Below are 6,650 nucleotides of genomic sequence, written 5' to 3' on the forward strand. Positions count from 1 at the left end.
CCCAGTGCTGAAGATCTTACAGAATATTCCTCTGACTGTGGGTGTTGCCTTGTGGTCATGGCCCTGTGGGGAAGGACTAGCCTTCAAATACCTGGGCTAGGAGCTGCCAGGAGAGCACCACATCTTCGGATCTCACAGTGTGGCAAGGGGATATTTATCAGTAGCTTCCATGAGGTTAGGAATTGCCTCATGAATATTTACATGTGGAAAGAGATAAACTGTGCAAATGTATCCAGGACACCCATTTACTGTTCTGGTATCTCCCTTGGTTTGAGATAAACAGGAAGCTCCCAGAAGACAAGCTCTTTCCTGGTGGAGGACTAAAGAGTGAGAAAACTAACACGTGAGAGTGCTAGAAGGAGACTGGGGTAGGTGTTAGGCAGGGGATGGATTTCCACTGCTCCTGGAAGAATGGGAGGAGGAAGACATAGCAGCCATTGCAAAGGCAACAGCGGGTTTTGTCATGGCTTGAAGCAGCTGCTGGGTTATAAGGGCATAGCTCCCAAATGCTGATCTACAGATAATATAAAAATAGCAGTAATGTGATAATAACAGAGTAAAGCTGGGCAAGTGTTGAATTAGGGGGCTGTAATTCCAACATGGGCTTCCACATGACCTAATAGACAGTAAGAGTCCCAGATGGGAGTGGAATTGTGCTTCTGTAGTTCACAGCTGCCGATTGGAGTTTTTAACATGTGTCCCTTCTTTTTTGCTTGTTGACCACTTAGTAGGGACAAGCTCCCACTATACAATTAACTCCAAGCTGCACAGCACCAGCTGAAAGAAGGTTACTCTATTTTACTTGACCCAAAACCAGCCAGATGTACCTGGCAGCTCGTGGGCCTGTGCAGGACCATTTGCTTCATTCCAAATGCGCTACACTGTGGCTCCATGCCTACCCTAATTAGGAATAATTAGCTCAAGCACTGGTGCAGCTGTGCAGCTTCTTTTGTCAGAGCTTCACCACATTCCTTCATTATCTCAGCTTTTGCACTGATACCCCACAGTGTCCTGTTTTGCAATGTGGGGTCTTCCATGCACAGCTGTTCACCAAAGCCATTCTGCATTACTTGGTGTTGCTGGGAGGAGAGCATGTAACTCTCTGGCTTTTTCGTCACAGCATCCCTATCCTTTGCCTGAGGCTGGAGAGTCTGGAAGGGGCCAATTCCACATCAGAGCCATCTGGTGAATCCTGATAAACCATCAGACTGGTTACCTTCACTGGTCCTCCAAGACAGATCACATGTGTTTTTGGAAGTCAACATATTTGTATTTCATTGGAGATGAGAAGGATTAAATAAATAGCCACGGTGGTTTTCTAGTCCTGGTAAGGAGATCTGCAGACACTTTTCCTTCATCTGGGATCATATGTCTCAATTAGGCATATATAGTAATAACCATAAATCATTTGAGAACAGGACTTGTCTCTCTTCCAGTTCCTCTTTCCAGGGTTCAGCCTATCAGTTGTCCTGAAAAGCTCCAGGTTTTGCTCCAGCACTGTGTGAGCGTGTTCCACCAGCCCTGGGGGCCTCTGAAAGTGGAAACGCTTTGGTTCCAGTGGCTGTTTTCCCAGAAATACTTTAGGTATTTCCTCTTCTCTCTGCAGTCTTAGACTCCAGATCCTGTCCTATTTTAACTGCAGTGTTTTGGAGCATCTCTACTCCCCTGGAATTCTCTTTCCCACTTGTTGTTCTGCGATGCCTGCTGAGTGCACTGTTTTTGTTTAGAGCCTCTCTTAGCAGCATTTCTGCCACTGCTTGTTGAAACATTTTTTCCCAAGTTGATCCAAGACTAAAGGGTCAAAAGTGAAGAAGAACAAATACTATTCCCATCAGAAAAACCATTCCAGATTCCAAGCTGCATACACTTGGATTTTATTGTGTGCACATCTTGGGCGTGCTGTGATTCATCAGGAAAAGTTCTGCCAGTGCCGTGCAGCCTCAGGAAGGTGCCAGGAACATCAGGAGGCTTCACGGTTTAACAGCAGATACTTTTGGAGGGGCATTCAGAGAAGCCAAGAGAAGGAAGTGGGGCAGCAACTTGCTGTGCATTGAGGCCTTAGCTGGAAGTGAGGGCAACTGGCAGGAAGTTGTTCTCTAAAATGAGAGCCAGTGATGTCTGTCAGCTTCCATGAAGATGGTCAGCCCTTCAGCAGATCCTCAGGAATGGCACTTTAGAATGGGAAAGGACTCCTACTCAGAAGTCTCCAGTTTGTCAGATGTTGTACTACGACACGAAATAACTCACACACACACACTAGATGCAAATGAGGGAAAAAAGAGGAAGTTTATTTCTGACTCTGCAATATATAGAATTCTAAAAGTGACAGTGGATTGGAGGATGAAATTGTTACTTCTCTAACTACACTGGTCAAACTAACAGTCTATCAATTCTCTCTTCTTCCAAAGAAGAATGTCAAACAATCATTATTTACATGACAGTGCGTGAGAACTTTAGTAGAAATATGTAAACATCAGAAGGCATAGAAAACTTTTAGAAGAACTTTAAAACTTTCAAAAGAACAGGGCAACACTCAGACTTCCTTTTAAATCTGTTTTTTGCTTTAGAAAGCTTCAGTGGCTAAAAACTCCCAAATCTATTTCAAGAAAGAATACTAATTGTAAAATGGGCCTTATTTAGATGTTGGGTTTGATCTGATCCTTACCGGTGTAGATGTTTCATATTTCAGAGGGCAGGAATGTTGGGACAGGCAACTTTGTTCGGCTACAGAAATGGGAAAGGATGATTTGTGCAGGTGAGAAAAAGTGAATTTTGAAATCAGCTATCTGGCATCTCTTGCACAACACTGGGCAGACCTCTAAGCAAAGAGGATCCCATATGAACTTCACATTAACTGATCTTTAATGTAGCCCCAGGTCAGACAATGGGGGTTAAGCAATGCCAACATGACAGATCAGGGCTTTCAGCATTTCTCCAGTTGCCTTTTCCATATTTCTCAATTTTAAAACAAAACTTGTATTTGAATCCCAAGCAAACATGACAGTATCACTTAATCACCTTTCTAATAATTCCCTTTAAAAATTATTTCTTTCGTTTTGTCCTCCAGCCAGGAGAATTGAGCTATAAACCAGCTTAATGCTAATTCTTCTTACTTTGACGAGGGCTGATTAAATTCATACCTCTTTGAACAAGCTGTTAAAAGCTACAGTTAATCAATGTTTTGGCCGATACATCCTCATTAAGAAATGTTGGTTTTTGCTGAGAAATAAACCACACCCATTAAAAGCACGTATCGATTTGCTTTGGGATCTTCATGGGGGCCAGGGTACTTACACAGCACATAGTTCACCTGTAGCTGTGTGAAGTGGTTTATTCTGCTGAAAATGTGCTTTGCCTATGACTCTTCTCAAAAAAAAATGATTATTGCCCATGGGGCATTATATTAGCAGGGCTGAGACGTCCTGATTCCAAACAGTCATTAAGCAAATCAGAGGTAATTTATACTGTGGTGAAGAAACTATTGCAAAGCCTGCCAGCTGTCTGGGCCTTCCAGTATGGCTTCAGACAAGACTTTGAAGGTCGGTTCTGGAGCATTTCTCTTACACCGTGTTGTTGTTGTGGCTCCAGGACAGTCAGGTTCGGAGGCAGGCCCCAGTCCAGCAGAAGTTTAAACATCTGCATAGTTTTGAGCATGTGAACAATCCCATAGAAGTTAACGAGGCTACTTTAAATGCTTAGAATTAGGCATGTGCTTAAGAGCTTTGCTGGACAGGAGCCATGGTAAAAAACAGCCCCAACTGTGACCTAAAATTAAAACTGAAACACTTTAAAGATTAATTAAGGCCTTGTCTACATGGGAAAAATTCTTCATTGTGGCATGAGAAACTTTCTTCTCATGGTGTTTGTGGCCCAACTGGATTCGGACCATTTAAAGTGGAGTCGACTCTTACGAGGTTTCCTGACCGCACTCAGGAGGAGTGGAGAGTTTGGAAATGCACCCAATGTTTGGAAGCAAATCTTTCATTCCCCAGTGCATGTGAAATTTGTGTGCCTTCACAGTCAGCTTTATGATAGCACTGTCCTTTCAACCCTTGGGAAAATGGCAGAGCCATTCAAGTAGCCAGAAAGCAAATAAACAGACACACTGCACTCCTCCCTTCTTGACCACAACTATTGAATTCCCTGAGTGCCACAAGCCGGAACTATTGTCCTTTTAAAGCCTAGGGATTTGAGGACTTGGAATCTGTGGATCTCATTCTCTGTCCCAGAAGACATATGCTTCAGCACTTCAGAGGGGCTGTGGAGTAGACATGAATTGCACTTTCATCAGTGTGTTGTCCCTTTTGTGTTCCAGAAGGGAAGGAGGGGGATTGGTGTATATGACCCGGCCATGATAGAGTGCCAAACATGTTCCAGCCCAGCATTCCATGCCTGGGGCACAGCACTATGCCTGCAAACCCAGCCAGCAGGGAATGAGGGGCGAACAGAGGCCTCTACCTCTGAGTGATGAAAAGTTGTTGGTTTTGGTCTTGGATATGAAGGACCTTGACAAATCTGAATGAGAACAATGTTGTATGTGCTGGTTTTAGCTCTCCTGCTGTTTTGGTTTTTGGTTTTCTTTCTGTGGGAGGACTAGACCTGGGTTTGAATGCCTTTGTAAAAGCTGAAGCCATCTGCTTCACTGTGGCGCAGGCATGGAGCCTTCTTCCTTCCCGTGGATAGAGGAGCACTGTGTCAGTGCTTTTAGGGAAATGATACGCACATACCACTTTAACATTCAAAGAAAGGCAGAATTTTTAGGGACTCAGCATCCCTTCTGGTTTTACTACATTGAAGCTTTGTTTCCTGGAGTCGAGGCATTGTCATCTATATCACAGCAGAGCTGGGCAAATCTGCCAGCCACCCTTCACCTTTGGAGACCAAATATTTACTTGCAGACAGAGCAGGTCATCCTTCAGCTGAAGAAAATGCTCAGTCTGAATTAGACTCAGCTCTGCTGTGACCTGGGACTGCTTATGGTAGAAAAGAGATCTCTGGGTAGCTGAAAATGTGTGTGACTCTATTTCCAATATTTTTATATTAATTTTTTTCATTTAATTTCTTTTTGGCTCTTAATTGGTATTAAAAAGCCAGCTAGTGAGTAAATAGAGAGAAATAATGAAACTCAGGGCTCCTGTGCTGCCTTGCATTTATGAAGTTCAGACTGAGCAGTAATTAATCTCTGCTGGCTTCCATGTGTGTGTAAATCTCCAATCACTTTGTACAACCCATGTACAATTTTATCCACTAAATAAAGGGTCTCAATTGTGCCATTGAGACAGGGCCTCCTCAGAGGGTTGGAGGTTGCCCATGGAGCAATTTGCTGTGAGGTTACAAAGGGATTTCTTCCTGCTCTTCACCCCAGTAGAGGATCACACCCCTAACTTTTACTGTACACCTCATGGGACTTTCTTCTGTCCCTAGATTTCCTAGAGAGGCTGGCTGAGAGTTATGTGAGCTCTTAAACACCCCTGTAAGGAGGCAGAAGGGTTCTTAAGTCTTCCTTTTCACTGTGCACCCACAGCTCTGTGGCCTGCTCTGAGTTCAGATCAAACCTTTACGCCACCTCCTGCACCTTTTGTCTCACCTCCAGCAGTTTGAAATGGAGAAAACATGAAATCACTCAAAACAAAGACCAATTTTTTTCCTGGCTTTCATTCCTTGCCCTTTTGACAACCTGCTTGCATAAAAGCTAGGGTGAATATGTACCCAGGGATACTGAATTTATGGTCATTTAAAGAAACCAACCTGCCTGGTTAATTTTCTTTTTTTTTTTTCTGTCTTAACAAATCTGTTCCTTAATGCAGTCAGTGACTTGTAGTGCAGTTATGAGGATCAATGGACCAGACTCCCAGCATAAGATAATTGAGATACTCAAAAAAACCAGGAAGTTAATGGATTTTTCCTCTGTATTTCTAGCCCATGTTTAATGGGCTAGAAAGTTGTGTACAAAACACAGCAGGTTGAAAAATGAGATATTATTTGTTGTATAAAAGATGCTGTTCTTGTGATTCTGTATAGAAAATGACAGTGTTTCATTCAAAATTACAAAGTAAAGATTAGTGAAAACCCCAAAAAAGCCATGATTCATTTAGGTTGAAACACTGAAGATTTGGAGTTTATAATGAAATGAAAATATGGGCACAGATAGATGAAAGTGGTCATGCTCTGCAAATGTTCTCATCTGGTTTAAAATAAATTATTTTAAACTAATTGTGGTTAAACTTTTCAGGCTGATCAATTAATCCATTGTTAAATGGGAATTGAGGTCACTGGTATCTATTCTCTTGCAGAGTTACCAGGACATGTAGGAAAGTCTCCCATCCCACATGGGGCTAAAAGTAATGGAAATCAACATCAAAAGGAGAAAAATGAGTGAGACAGATTTGTTTATATAAATGGTTACACCCAGCATTTTGAAAAATAAATATCCTGCTCAGACCCAAAAATGGATTAAAAGTTAATTGGAAACAAACAAACAAACTTCACAGGTATTGAGGATTAAAATCTGAGCCTGTCTGAAAAGGAAAGGTGGATAAACTGGCTTGGGGGAAATAAAAACCCATGTGAACCTTTGTCTAAAATTCCAGTTCAGCCAAACTCAAATCTTTTAAGGTTCAAAAAAACCTTTTTGCTTTAATTATCCCAAG

The 6,650-nt window shown here is 42.3% G+C and overlaps 1 long non-coding RNA gene across 1 annotated transcript in view; it reads left to right on the forward strand.

The window, feature by feature from the left end:
- Positions 1 to 6,423, forward strand: part of LOC128785850 (uncharacterized) — a 28,091-nt gene extending 21,668 nt beyond the window's left edge. Inside the window, exon 4 of the long non-coding RNA XR_008430058.1 lies at positions 6,294 to 6,423. This is a non-coding gene — a long non-coding RNA (uncharacterized LOC128785850). The remainder of the gene's footprint in view (positions 1 to 6,293) is intronic.
- The last annotated feature ends 227 nt before the right edge of the window (positions 6,424 to 6,650 follow it).

Source organism: Vidua chalybeata, chromosome 3 (genome assembly GCF_026979565.1).
Source record: "Vidua chalybeata isolate OUT-0048 chromosome 3, bVidCha1 merged haplotype, whole genome shotgun sequence".
NCBI classification, from domain to species: domain Eukaryota; kingdom Metazoa; phylum Chordata; class Aves; order Passeriformes; family Viduidae; genus Vidua; species Vidua chalybeata.